Genomic DNA, 15,189 nt, shown 5'->3' with positions numbered 1-15,189 from the left:
CCCTGCTCTGCCTCCTCCACCCCTCCCTAGCCCACCGCACTACCTGTTCCTGGCCCTGCTCTGCCTCCTCCACCCCCCCACTACCCCCCAGTAATAGCCCCTCCCCATCATCCTGCCCACATACTCACCTCCGATACTCACCTTGGTTTACTTACCAGGGATCAGCCAGGACTTGAACCCACAACCTCCTGGTCATGAGTGCAGCACCATCTCCACTCCTCCACCTGCTCCAGGCCCAAGGGGAGAGGGATTCGGTCCGGCTCTTATCCCTCCGTTTCAGCCCTGAACTGGGAAGAAGACCAAGAGCCCACAGGAGCCCCAGACCAACAGAGACACGGTGGCTCAGTGGAAGAGCTCTGCCTCTGTACCAGTGAGGTTGTGGGTTCAAATCCAGGGAGAAACTAGCTGCTTGTTTTATTCAATTTAATTCTTGAAAACAGAGACATGTTGATAAATCAAGACACTGAGATCATGTACTTTTCTTACCAACCTCAGGTCCCACTTGGGATTTGAACTCACAACCTCCCAGTCATGAGCGCAGCACCATCTCCACTCCTCCACCTACTCCTGCCCTGAGAGGAGCCATCGCTCTGCCTTTTACTGCTCAGTCTGGAACCCTGAGCCGGGAAGAGCAAGAGCCCACAGGAGCCCCAGCCTGCAGAGAGACACGGTGGCTCTGTGGAAGAGCTCTCGCCTGCTCCCCTCCAGCCTGCAGGTTCAAACCCTCCACAGGACAAGTGTTTTACATTGAATTCTCACAAACGTTAACAATGATTATTTTACTCATCCCAGAAGACTACTTGCTCTTTTTTATTTGAATTGGATTTATTTCCCTCGCCGACGGGCTCAGCTACTTCAGGAACAGCTCCTGTGCCACTCGCTCTGGACGCTGTGAGGGGCAGCAAGATGTCGACTCCATTTCCCAGCAGGCCGTGCCGAAGCACAATTACCTGGCTCATTGGTGGAAGCCCATTGGTCGGGAGACATTTAAAAAGCAGGCAGCAGAGCCCTTCAGTCCGGCCTTGGCTGGGGGAAGAGAGTGGTTGTGCTGAGCAGAGCAGGAGAGAAGAGCTTCAGAGCTCTGCTGCTGTGTCAGAAGAGGAAAAGGTCTGAACTGGGAGTGCTGGCTTTCTTGCCACAGGCCTGGTTTGAAGCTGGTGGTGGCTCCAGGTAAGAGCGAGGGTCGGTCTTGTGGTTTCTGGCCTGCTGTGTCCCTCGCTGTGAATAAAGAGCACTGCGATCCCTTACCTTGTGGCTGTGTTTGTGCCCAGAGCTGCCCCGCTGGGCCTCCTGCACTGGAGGACTGGGCCCAGGTGAGCCCCTCGACCCCTCCCAGCTAGAAAAGATGGAGGAGAAAAACCAGTGATGAGTCTCTGGCTGATCCCTGTTGCTAAGGGTCTGCGTAGGAGGGGTGTCAAGTGACAGGGGGGCACCAGCACCCGTCCACGGCAGGTCCCTGACAAACAAGCCCAGGAAGAAATAAGGGCCCCTGCCCAGTCTAGTTCTGGAGGTTTATGAGGGCTCCTGCTGAGCCTCCTGGGAGAGGAAAGGGACACTGGCCCTGCAGTTCACACCAGAGCCCCCCTCCCTGCTGGGCTATCAAGCAGCAGGAACACAGATCCTGCTCCCCCTGGAGAGCTCTGAATAAGGAAGAGAAATCAAATCTGGACCCCAGCAGGACGGCTCCTGACGCAGGGAGAACCACCCCGCTTGTCCCCACCCCCATTCTCTTCCTTTCTTACAGCTGCTGCCAGTTTCCCTGCAGGGAAGATGTTTCCTTCCCCAAAACAAGCCATCTCCTACTGCCTCCCCCCTCCACCCCTCTGCAGGAGCTGAGCTCTGCCAGCCTCCTTATATACAGCAGCTGAGCCTCATTAACCCAGGGGAGGCAGCCCATTGGCCCCTGGTCTCCCCCCATGGCATGCTGGGAAATGTAGTTCATGTGGCCCTGCAGCAGGCCAGCTCCAGTGAGGAAGGCCCAGAGGGTGGAGACTGAACCCCACCAGAAGATATAAATGAATAGCAGCTGGACTGCAGCCCCATAGGTGTGAGCCTGGCCCTTACCTGGAGGGGACTCCTGGGACAGCCAGAGCTACTACTGGGGGACACAACACTGGCAACCATGAAAGGGGACACTGATAAACAGAGGAGACAGACCCCAGCTCCAGCTGCTCATGGAGGGTGTAGGGAAGTGCGATGGCAGTAGAAGGACAGGGTATTGGTAATGGGGTACAGCCCCTGCAGCACAAGGAGAGGATCAGGGATGACAGGAAGAGAGAGAGGATCTCCCACCCTGCCCTCTGGTGGAGACAGGCCAGTACTGCACTTCCCCTCCCACTCCCCCTCGACACTTCTCGAGGAAAAATAAACCTGAAACAGGGACACCCATGATGAGGAAAATGCTAAAAAAATAAACAACACTCTTAAACCAAGACAAGCTGCCAGGATGTTATACCAACAGCAAAGCAGACGGCCACAGGCCTCAGGGAAACTGAGACTCATCCTCTTCAGGCAGGGTGTTGGGATCCCGGGTGACAGAGTCCAGCTCTTTGCTCTTTATCGGCTCACAGGTGCAGCTCAGACTCTGGCCTGAGTGACAGCGGCCAGGCGACAGCGGAGTAGTCTCTCTCTCTCTCTCTCTCTCTCACTGTCCTCACAGCGCAGGAGGTGCTGCTGTGCTCCAGACGCGTGTGCCTCTCGCGCTCGGCGTGTTTGTACGCAGCTCCTGGTCCCTGCAGTCTGCTTCTCCACGGAGACACCAAGAACAGCAGCTCTGTCCTGGAGCACAGAGACAGAGGAGGATTAACTCACAGACACAGGGGATTCACTAACCCGACCCCAGAGGAGAGCAGGTCAATCAGGAAACAGGCAGGTCTGATACAACAGTGTAAATACCACAGCACAGTAACGGTCAATTCATACACAGGTCTGAGTATAACAAGGGTAGAGGCAGGAGTTTTTCACAGTATCACTGAGTAGTAAAGCACAGTACAGACAGAAGTTCAGCACACAGTTGTGTCAATATTACAGGACAGTACGGCTGAGACGGCGGCACAATGATCAGGCACTGACTCCTACAGTCGAGATCTCAGTACACAGAGGGGTGGAGTATTACAGTACAGAAGAGTTCAGCACACAGCTGTCAGTGTCATCGTTACAGTATAGGTGACATTTTAACACAATGATCTGTCATCAATTAGTACAGCACATTACAGTCACAATTTCAGGACAGATGTGTTTCAGTATTACAGTACAGTACAGGTTGGAGTATTAAAAATATACAGAGGAGAGTACAGCACAGGAGTGTGTCAGTGTGCAAATATCACAGCCCAGTACAGGCAACAAGTCATACACAAGTTGGAGTATTACAAGAGTTCAAGGGTGAGAGTTCTTCACCGAGCAGTGTCACTCCATAGTAAAGCACAGTACAGACAGCGGTTCAGCACAGGTGTGACTATTACAGTACAGTTTCTTCAACACAATGATCAGTCATTGATTAGTACAGAGCATAACAGTCAAGATTTCAGTATTACAGTACAGGTAAGGTTCAGCACACAGGTGGGGCAGTGTCACTATTACAGTACAGTACAACTGAGACTTCAGTACAAAAATCTGTCACTGATTATTAAAGAGCAATACAGTTGAGATTGTAGTACATAGATTTGTTTGAGAATGAGTACAGGTGAGTTCAGCAAACAGGTGTGTGACTTGTACAGTACAGTTCATTTAACACAATGATCAGTCATTGATTAGTACAGAGCATTACAGTCGAGATTTCAGTACACAGATGTGTTTGAGTATTACAGTACAGGTGGGTTCAGTACACAGGTTTGAGTATTGGAATACAAAACAGAACAGAGTTCAGCACACAGGTGTGTCAGTGTGTAGATATTACAGCAAAAATTCTATACACAGGTTTAAATATAAAACAGTACAAAACAGTTCAGCACACAAGTGTCAGTATTACAGCACAACACAGGTGAGACGTCAGCACAAAGATCAGTCAGTGATTATTAAAGCACATTACAGTCGAGATTTCAGAACACAGATGTGTAACAGTATTACAGTACAGGTGGGTTCAGTACACAGGTTTGAGTATTGGAACACAAAACAAGAGAGTTCAGCAACCAGGAGTGTCAGTGTGTAGATAGTACAGCAAGAATTCGGTACACAGGTTTGAGTATTACAAGAGTATGGGTGAGAGTTCTTCACACGAGTAATACAGTACAGACGCCTGGATTGAATGTTATAGCACAGTAAAAGAGGTTCAGCACACAGGTGCGTCACTATTACAGAACAGTACAGCCGAGAGCTCAGCACAATGATCAGTCATTGATTATTAAAACATTACAGTTGAGATTTCAGAACATAGATGTGTTGCAGTATTATACTTCAGCACAGGTGGGTTCAGCACACAGGACTGAGTATTAAAACAATACAGAAGAGTTCAGCACACACGTGTCACTTTAATAGCACAGCAGATGTGAGACTTAAGATGATCTGTCAGCAGATCTGTCGTTGATTAGTAAAGCACAGAGCAGGAAAGAGCACAGTAAAGAGGGGAGTTCAGCACACAGGTGTGTCTGTGTCACTACTTCTGTACAGGTGAGACTTCAGCACAATGGTCTGTCATTGATTAAAGGTCAGTACTGTTGACATTTCAGCACACGAGTTTGAGTATTATACTGCAGTGCAGGTTGGTTCAGTACACAGGTATGCAAATTAAAGCACATTACAGTCAAGAGTTCAGCACAATGATGTGTCAGTGGTTATTAAAGCACGTTCCAGTCAAGATCTCAGTACACAGGCGTGTTGGTGTATTAAAGTACAGGCGAGTTCAGTACACAGGCGTGTTGGTGTATTAAAGTACAGGCGAGTTCAGTACACAGGCGTGTTGGTGTATTAAAGTACAGGCGAGTTCAGTACACAGGTGTGTTGGTGTATTAAAGTACAGGCGAGTTCAGTACACAGGCGTGTTGGTGTATTAAAGTACAGGCGAGTTCAGCACACAGGTGTGTTGGTGTATTAAAGTACAGGTGAGTTCAGCACACAGGTGTGTCAGTGTGCCACTATTACAGCACAGTACAGGTGAGACCTTCAGTGCACAGATGTGTCCTTGAGTATTACAGCGCAGTACCGGTGAGAGATCAGTATACAGGTTTCAGTATAACAGCAGTATAAAGTAGTATAAACAGCAGAGTTCTTCACACATGTCACTGTGAGTATTAAAGCTCAGTACAGTTGAGAGTTCAGTAGACTGGTGTGTCAGTGTATTGTAGATACAGTATTTGTGAGAATTCAGCACACCACTGTTGAGTAGAACAACACAGTACAGGCAAACGTTCAGCACACAGGTTTGAGTTTAAAGCTCAATAGAGATGACAGTTCAATACTCAGGGTTGTATACTAAAGCACAGTACAGGTGAGAGCTCAGCACACAGGTGTGTCAGTGTGAGTATTGCAGCACAGTACAGGTGAGACTTGACCACAATGATGTGTCACTGATTATTAAAGCACAGTACAGTCAAGATTTCAGCACACTGATGTGTGGAGTATTATAGTACAGTACAGGTGGGTTCAGTGAACAGGCTTGAGTATTACAGAGTACAGTAGAGAGTTCAGCGGACTGATGTGTCACTGAAGATTAAATCGCAGTACAATCGCAAAGTCAGCACACTGGAGTGTCGGTGTGAGTATTCAAGTGCAATACAACCATACCAGTGTGTCGTCGAGAATTCAGTACAGCCGAGAGTTCAGCACACAGGTGTGTCGCTGTGAGTATTAAAGCTCAGTACAGCCGAGAGTTCAGTATGCATGTTAGAGTATTGTAGCGCAGTTGAAAAGATCAGCACGCAGGTTTCAGTATTAAAGTTCAACAGATGTGAGAGTTCAATACTCAGGTTTCAATACTAAAGCACAGTACAGGTGAGAGCTCAGCACACAGGTGTGCCAGTGTGAGTATTAAGTTACAGTATATGTGAGAATGCAGCGCACCACTGTCAACACCACACTCCCTACAGTACAGTCACTGTGATGACCACTGTATCAGAACAGTCTATCTGTCACAGTAGACACAGCCCACAGGCAGCTGGAGAGACAGGCACACAGACTGACACAAGGAGGAAGAAATCAAGACAGGACAGTCTCCTACCTCCAACCAAACTCCTCATCCACTCCGGTCTTTCCATTGCCGGCGTTTGGACTTCCTGGAAAACAAGGGAACAGAAAGTTAAGAGAGAGGATCCCACCTCTATCACAACTCCCCATCCATACCCACCTTCCCACTGTCGGCCATTTGAATATCCTGTAAAATCAGGGAACAGAAGGTTATGGCAGAGCGTCTCACCTCTATCACTACTCCCCATCTGGTCCTGTCATCCCACTGTCAGCCTCTGGAATATCCTGGAAAACAAGGGAAAAGAAAGTTAGAAGAGAGCTTCCCACCTCTAGCACAACTCCCGATCCACACCTGTCTTCCCACTGTCAGCCTCTGGAATATCCTGGAAAATAAGGAAAAAGAAAGTTAGAAGAGAGCTTCACACCTCTAGAACAACTCCCTGTTCATACCTGTCTTCCCACTGTCAGCCTCTGGAACATCCTGGAAAATCAGGGAAAAGAAAGTTAGGAGAGAGTATCCCACCTCTAGCACAACTCCCCATCCCTACCTGTCTTCCCACTGTCAGCCACTGGAATATCCTGGACAATCAGGGAAAAGAAAGTTAGGAGAGAGTATCCCACCTCTAGCACAACTCCCGATCCCTACCTGTCTTCCCACTGTCAGCCTCTGGAATATCCTGGACAATCAGGGAAAAGAAAGTTAGGAGAGAGTATCCCACCTCTAGTACAACTCCCGATCCCTACCTGTCTTCCCACTGTCAGCCTCTGGAATATCCTGGAAAATCAGGGAAAAGAAAGATAGGAGAGAGCTTCACACCTCTAGCACAACTCCTGATCCCTACCTGTCTTCCCACTGTCAGCCTCTGGAATATCCTGGAAAATAAGGGAAATGAAAGTTAGGAGAGAGTATCCCACCTCTAGCACAACTCCCAATCTATACCTGTCTTCCCACTGTCTGCCTCTGGAATATCCTGCAAAATCAGGGAAATGAAAGTTAGGAGAGAGTATCCCACCTCTAGCACAACTCCCAATCTATACCTGTCTTCCCACTGTCAGCCACTGGAATATCCTGGACAATCAGGGAAAAGAAAGTTAGGAGAGAGTATCTAAACTCTAGCACAACTCCCGATCCCTACCTGTCCTCCCACTGTCAGCCTATGGAATATCCTGGACAATCAGGGAAAAGAGAGTTAGGAGAGAGTATCCCACCTCCAGCACAACTCCCGATCCCTACCTGTCTTCCCACTGTCAGCCACTGGAATATCCTGGACAATCAGGGAAAAGAAAGGAGAGAGTATCCCACCTCTAGCACAACTCCCGATCAACACCTGTCTTCCCACTGTCAGCCTCTGGAATATCCTGGACAATCAGGGAAAAGAAAGTTAGGAGAGAGTATCCCACCTCTAGCACAACTCCCGATCCCTACCTGTCTTCCCACTGTCAGCCACTGGAATATCCTGGACAATCAGGGAAAAGAAAGTTAGGAGAGAGTATCTGATCTCTAGCACAACTCCCGATCCCTACCTGTCTTCCCACTGTCAGCCTCTGGAATATCCTGGACAATCAGGGAAAAGAAAATTAGGAGAGAGTATCCCACCTCTAGCACAACTCCCAATCTATACCTGTCTTCCCACTGTCAGCCTCTGGAATATCCTGGACAATCAGGGAAAAGAAAATTAGGAGAGAGTATCCCACCTCTAGCACAACTCCCAATCTATACCTGTCTTCCCACTGTCAGCCTCTGGAATATCCTGGACAATCAGGGAAAAGAAAGTTAGGAGAGAGTATCCCACCTCTAGCACAACTCCTGATCCCTACCTTTCTTCCCACTGTCAGCCTCTGGAATATCCTGGACAATCAGGGAAAAGAAAGTTAGGAGAGAGTATCCCACCTCCAGCACAACTCCCGATCCCTACCTGTCTTCCCACTGTCAGCCTCTGGAATATCCTGGACAATCAGGGAAAAGAAAATTAGGAGAGAGTATCCCACCTCTAGCACAACTCCCAATCTATACCTGTCTTCCCACTGTCAGCCTCTGGAATATCCTGGACAATCAGGGAAAAGAAAGTTAGGAGAGAGTATCTGATCTCTAGCACAACTCCCGATCCCTACCTGTCTTCCCACTGTCAGCCTCTGGAATATCCTGGACAATCAGGGAAAAGAAAGTTAGGAGAGAGTATCCCACCTCTAGTACAACTCCCGATCCCTACCTGTCTTCCCACTGTCAGCCTCTGGAATATCCTGGAAAATCAGGGAAAAGAAAGATAGGAGAGAGCTTCACACCTCTAGCACAACTCCTGATCCCTACCTGTCTTCCCACTGTCAGCCTCTGGAATATCCTGGAAAATAAGGGAAATGAAAGTTAGGAGAGAGTATCCCACCTCTAGCACAACTCCCAATCTATACCTGTCTTCCCACTGTCTGCCTCTGGAATATCCTGCAAAATCAGGGAAATGAAAGTTAGGAGAGAGTATCCCACCTCTAGCACAACTCCCAATCTATACCTGTCTTCCCACTGTCAGCCACTGGAATATCCTGGACAATCAGGGAAAAGAAAGTTAGGAGAGAGTATCTAAACTCTAGCACAACTCCCGATCCCTACCTGTCCTCCCACTGTCAGCCTATGGAATATCCTGGACAATCAGGGAAAAGAGAGTTAGGAGAGAGTATCCCACCTCCAGCACAACTCCCGATCCCTACCTGTCTTCCCACTGTCAGCCACTGGAATATCCTGGACAATCAGGGAGAAGAAAGGAGAGAGTATCCCACCTCTAGCACAACTCCCGATCAACACCTGTCTTCCCACTGTCAGCCTCTGGAATATCCTGGACAATCAGGGAAAAGAAAGTTAGGAGAGAGTATCCCACCTCTAGCACAACTCCCGATCCCTACCTGTCTTCCCACTGTCAGCCACTGGAATATCCTGGACAATCAGAGAAAAGAAAGTTAGGAGAGAGTATCCCACCTCCAGCACAACTCCCGATCCCTACCTGTCTTCCCACTGTCAGCCTCTGGAATATCCTGGACAATCAGGGAAAAGAAAGTAAGGAGAGAGTATCCCACCTCTAGCACAACTCCCGATCCCTACCTGTCTTCCCACTGTCAGCCACTGGAATATCCTGGACAATCAGGGAAAAGAAAGTTAGAAGAGAGCTTCACACCTCTAGAACAACTCCCTGTTCATACCTGTCTTCCCACTGTCAGCCTCTGGAACATCCTGGAAAATCAGGGAAAAGAAAGTTAGGAGAGAGTATCCCACCTCTAGCACAACTCCCCATCCCTACCTGTCTTCCCACTGTCAGCCACTGGAATATCCTGGACAATCAGGGAAAAGAAAGTTAGGAGAGAGTATCCCACCTCCAGCACAACTCCCGATCCCTACCTGTCTTCCCACTGTCAGCCTCTGGAATATCCTGGACAATCAGGGAAAAGAAAGTAAGGAGAGAGTATCCCACCTCTAGCACAACTCCCCATCCCTACCTGTCTTCCCACTGTCAGCCACTGGAATATCCTGGACAATCAGGGAAAAGAAAGTTAGGAGAGAGTATCCCACCTCCAGCACAACTCCCGATCCCTACCTGTCTTCCCACTGTCAGCCTCTGGAATATCCTGGACAATCAGGGAAAAGAAAGTAAGGAGAGAGTATCCCACCTCTAGAACAACTCCCTGTTCATACCTGTCTTCCCACTGTCAGCCTCTGGAATATCCTGGAAAATCAGGGAAAAGAAAGTTAGGAGAGAGTATCCCACCTCTAGCACAACTCCCCATCCCTACCTGTCTTCCCACTGTCAGCCACTGGAATATCCTGGACAATCAGGGAAAAGAAAGTTAGGAGAGAGTATCCCACCTCTAGCACAACTCCCGATCCCTACCTGTCTTCCCACTGTCAGCCTCTGGAATATCCTGGACAATCAGGGAAAAGAAAGTTAGGAGAGAGTATCCCACCTCTAGTACAACTCCCGATCCCTACCTGTCTTCCCACTGTCAGCCTCTGGAATATCCTGGAAAATCAGGGAAAAGAAAGATAGGAGAGAGCTTCACACCTCTAGCACAACTCCTGATCCCTACCTGTCTTCCCACTGTCAGCCTCTGGAATATCCTGGAAAATAAGGGAAATGAAAGTTAGGAGAGAGTATCCCACCTCTAGCACAACTCCCAATCTATACCTGTCTTCCCACTGTCTGCCTCTGGAATATCCTGCAAAATCAGGGAAATGAAAGTTAGGAGAGAGTATCCCACCTCTAGCACAACTCCCAATCTATACCTGTCTTCCCACTGTCAGCCACTGGAATATCCTGGACAATCAGGGAAAAGAAAGTTAGGAGAGAGTATCTAAACTCTAGCACAACTCCCGATCCCTACCTGTCCTCCCACTGTCAGCCTATGGAATATCCTGGACAATCAGGGAAAAGAGAGTTAGGAGAGAGTATCCCACCTCCAGCACAACTCCCGATCCCTACCTGTCTTCCCACTGTCAGCCACTGGAATATCCTGGACAATCAGGGAAAAGAAAGGAGAGAGTATCCCACCTCTAGCACAACTCCCGATCAACACCTGTCTTCCCACTGTCAGCCTCTGGAATATCCTGGACAATCAGGGAAAAGAAAGTTAGGAGAGAGTATCCCACCTCTAGCACAACTCCCGATCCCTACCTGTCTTCCCACTGTCAGCCACTGGAATATCCTGGACAATCAGGGAAAAGAAAGTTAGGAGAGAGTATCTGATCTCTAGCACAACTCCCGATCCCTACCTGTCTTCCCACTGTCAGCCTCTGGAATATCCTGGACAATCAGGGAAAAGAAAATTAGGAGAGAGTATCCCACCTCTAGCACAACTCCCAATCTATACCTGTCTTCCCACTGTCAGCCTCTGGAATATCCTGGACAATCAGGGAAAAGAAAGTTAGGAGAGAGTATCCCACCTCTAGCACAACTCCTGATCCCTACCTTTCTTCCCACTGTCAGCCTCTGGAATATCCTGGACAATCAGGGAAAAGAAAGTTAGGAGAGAGTATCCCACCTCCAGCACAACTCCCGATCCCTACCTGTCTTCCCACTGTCAGCCTCTGGAATATCCTGGACAATCAGGGAAAAGAAAATTAGGAGAGAGTATCCCACCTCTAGCACAACTCCCAATCTATACCTGTCTTCCCACTGTCAGCCTCTGGAATATCCTGGACAATCAGGGAAAAGAAAGTTAGGAGAGAGTATCTGATCTCTAGCACAACTCCCGATCCCTACCTGTCTTCCCACTGTCAGCCTCTGGAATATCCTGGACAATCAGGGAAAAGAAAGTTAGGAGAGAGTATCCCACCTCTAGTACAACTCCCGATCCCTACCTGTCTTCCCACTGTCAGCCTCTGGAATATCCTGGAAAATCAGGGAAAAGAAAGATAGGAGAGAGCTTCACACCTCTAGCACAACTCCTGATCCCTACCTGTCTTCCCACTGTCAGCCTCTGGAATATCCTGGAAAATAAGGGAAATGAAAGTTAGGAGAGAGTATCCCACCTCTAGCACAACTCCCAATCTATACCTGTCTTCCCACTGTCTGCCTCTGGAATATCCTGCAAAATCAGGGAAATGAAAGTTAGGAGAGAGTATCCCACCTCTAGCACAACTCCCAATCTATACCTGTCTTCCCACTGTCAGCCACTGGAATATCCTGGACAATCAGGGAAAAGAAAGTTAGGAGAGAGTATCTAAACTCTAGCACAACTCCCGATCCCTACCTGTCCTCCCACTGTCAGCCTATGGAATATCCTGGACAATCAGGGAAAAGAGAGTTAGGAGAGAGTATCCCACCTCCAGCACAACTCCCGATCCCTACCTGTCTTCCCACTGTCAGCCACTGGAATATCCTGGACAATCAGGGAAAAGAAAGGAGAGAGTATCCCACCTCTAGCACAACTCCCGATCAACACCTGTCTTCCCACTGTCAGCCTCTGGAATATCCTGGACAATCAGGGAAAAGAAAGTTAGGAGAGAGTATCCCACCTCCAGCACAACTCCCGATCCCTACCTGTCTTCCCACTGTCAGCCTCTGGAATATCCTGGACAATCAGAGAAAAGAAAGTTAGGAGAGAGTATCCCACCTCCAGCACAACTCCCGATCCCTACCTGTCTTCCCACTGTCAGCCTCTGGAATATCCTGGACAATCAGGGAAAAGAAAGTAAGGAGAGAGTATCCCACCTCTAGCACAACTCCCGATCCCTACCTGTCTTCCCACTGTCAGCCACTGGAATATCCTGGACAATCAGGGAAAAGAAAGTTAGGAGAGAGTATCTGATCTCTAGCACAACTCCCGATCCCTACCTGTCTTCCCACTGTCAGCCACTGGAATATCCTGGACAATCAGAGAAAAGAAAGTTAGGAGAGAGTATCCCACCTCCAGCACAACTCCCGATCCCTACCTGTCTTCCCACTGTCAGCCTCTGGAATATCCTGGACAATCAGGGAAAAGAAAGTAAGGAGAGAGTATCCCACCTCTAGCACAACTCCCGATCCCTACCTGTCTTCCCACTGTCAGCCACTGGAATATCCTGGACAATCAGGGAAAAGAAAGTTAGGAGAGAGTATCTGATCTCTAGCACAACTCCCGATCCCTACCTGTCTTCCCACTGTCAGCCTCTGGAATATCCTGGACAATCAGGGAAAAGAAAGTTAGGAGAGAGTATCCCACCTCTAGCACAACTCCTGATCCCTACCTTTCTTCCCACTGTCAGCCTCTGGAATATCCTGGACAATCAGGGAAAAGAAAGTTAGGAGAGAGTATCCCACCTCCAGCACAACTCCCGATCCCTACCTGTCTTCCCACTGTCAGCCTCTGGAATATCCTGGACAATCAGGGAAAAGAAAATTGGGAGAGAGTATCCCACCTCTAGCACAACTCCCAATCTATACCTGTCTTCCCACTGTCAGCCTCTGGAATATCCTGGACAATCAGGGAAAAGAAAGTTAGGAGAGAGTATCCCACCTCTAGCACAACTCCCAATCTATACCTGTCTTCCCACTGTCAGCCTCTGGAATATCCTGGACAATCAGGGAAAAGAAAGTTAGGAGAGAGTATCCCACCTCTAGCACAACTCCTGATCCCTACCTTTCTTCCCACTGTCAGCCTCTGGAATATCCTGGACAATCAGGGAAAAGAAAGTTAGGAGAGAGTATCCCACCTCCAGCACAACTCCCGATCCCTACCTGTCTTCCCACTGTCAGCCTCTGGAATATCCTGGACAATCAGGGAAAAGAAAATTGGGAGAGAGTATCCCACCTCTAGCACAACTCCCAATCTATACCTGTCTTCCCACTGTCAGCCTCTGGAATATCCTGGACAATCAGGGAAAAGAAAGTTAGGAGAGAGTATCTGATCTCTAGCACAACTCCCGATCCCTACCTGTCTTCCCACTGTCAGCCTCTGGAATATCCTGGACAATCAGGGAAAAGAAAGTTAGGAGAGAGTATCCCACCTCTAGCACAACTCCCGATCCCTACCTGTGACACTGAAGGTTTCCTGGGCCCGAAGGCCGCAGTCTGCCTCTGCCATCGCTCTCAGACTGAAGCTGGTCTTCTCTCGTCTCTTCCAGACTGTGATGTTGTTCACCTTACTGAGAGAGAAACTGCCCACAGCTTTTAAAACTGTATTTACAGCTGAGACCGACGAGATCATCACTCGGCACAGAGGCGCTGTGCGGATTCTCTCACAGCCAAAGCAGAGAAGTCCGATCTCTCTCACTCCCCCATGTTTTCCTCTTTATATTGTAATAGAATAATGTGCAATGTTTTTTCCTCTTTCTTTTGTTTGCATTCTATTTAAATGTACAGGAATGCTGGGTGTCCATAACAAAATTTCCCTCAGAGGACAATAACATCCTATAATCTTCTCTCACTCCTGATGGTGTTTCGCACATGTTTAGTACCGGTAACAACAATATGACTTCAGTTACTCTTGCTGCTCCTTACAGTAACAGTACTGCTGCTTCCATTAATAGTGCTGCTACTGAAAACAAGTTTATTAGCAACCTGAGTAACAGTAATGCTTCTGTTACTAAGCCTGCCAATAAAAGCACCCTGTCAGTAGTCTCACTGTTCTACACTATATCATACCAGCGCTCCTCTTTCACCAGGGGGGCTGTGAAGGAGAGACTCACCTGGTCTGCCCTCACCTGCGGTGCTGATGGGGTCCCCTGTCCCCTCCTGTGCTGACCAGTCAAGCACAGCCCCTTGTCCTCTAACTGCAGGTCTGGGGGCGCCCTCTCCAGTCCTGGTACAGTGATACCCCCACTTCACCCCTGGCTGCCTGGCCCTGTTTCCAAACACGGGGGGCAGCTCCCACATTCCCATTCCCTGCCCACCTGTCCCGGAGCTTCCCGGACGTCCCACAGCCTCCCTGCCCTCTCCCTGTCCTCCTGCAGGAGCTGCGTCTGGGGGAAATGAAAACGCCCGAATAATCAGATCAGACTGGCAGCCAGATCGAAAACATAAAAAAAGGCTGGAGATGCGATCTGTACTTGGGGGTCTGTTCTGTCACCCCTGAGCTGGGGTAGAGGGGCTGGTCTCTGGAGCTGGGGTAGAGGGGCTGGTCTCTGGAGCTGGGGTAGAGGGGGCTGAGCTCTGGAGCTGGGGTAGAGGGGCTGAGCTCTGGAGCTGGGGTAGAGGGGCTGAGCTCTGGAGCTGGGGTAGAGGGGGCTGAGCTCTGGAGCTGGGGTAGAGGGGCTGAGCTCTGGAGCTGGGGTAGAGGGGCTGAGCTCTGGAGCTGGGGTAGGGGGATGCAACAGTTTCTGCCCCTGTGGGGCTCCAGAGCTCCAGAGCAGGAGAGATCTGTGTCAGATGTGTTTTCTATGGGCTTCACAGACACACCCTTGTCCAAGCTGTGAGCTGGGGCCACGTGATCGAGCTCTATTTCCATACCGGCTGCGTCAGCGAGGCAGAGTGCGATACCAGCGCAGGCAGACAGAGAGCTCGTCTCCCACCCAGCCAGGCGCCGAGACAGAGGGACACCCAGAGGAGCAGAGGTAAGTGTGGGAGAGCAGCGTCCCAGGGCACTGGACTCACCCCTGAGGGGCAATTAAAACAC

At 49.3% G+C, this 15,189-nt stretch overlaps 1 long non-coding RNA gene across 1 annotated transcript; it reads right to left on the bottom strand.

Moving 5' to 3' along the window:
- Positions 1–804: 804 nt before the first annotated feature.
- LOC148662518 (uncharacterized) lies at positions 805–15,104 on the bottom strand. Its single transcript, XR_015936331.1, has 5 exons — positions 15,024–15,104; positions 13,608–14,536; positions 6,347–6,402; positions 6,152–6,206; positions 805–2,778 (listed from the first exon to the last, which is right to left on the bottom strand). It is a non-coding gene; the product is annotated as an uncharacterized LOC148662518 (long non-coding RNA).
- Positions 15,105–15,189: the final 85 nt, after the last annotated feature.

This window comes from Lepisosteus platostomus, chromosome 5, assembly GCF_059453375.1.
Source record: "Lepisosteus platostomus isolate fLepPlt1 chromosome 5, fLepPlt1.hap1, whole genome shotgun sequence".
In the NCBI taxonomy this organism is placed as follows: Eukaryota; Metazoa; Chordata; class Actinopteri; order Semionotiformes; family Lepisosteidae; genus Lepisosteus; species Lepisosteus platostomus.
This window is presented reverse-complemented; position numbering and strand designations above follow the sequence as displayed.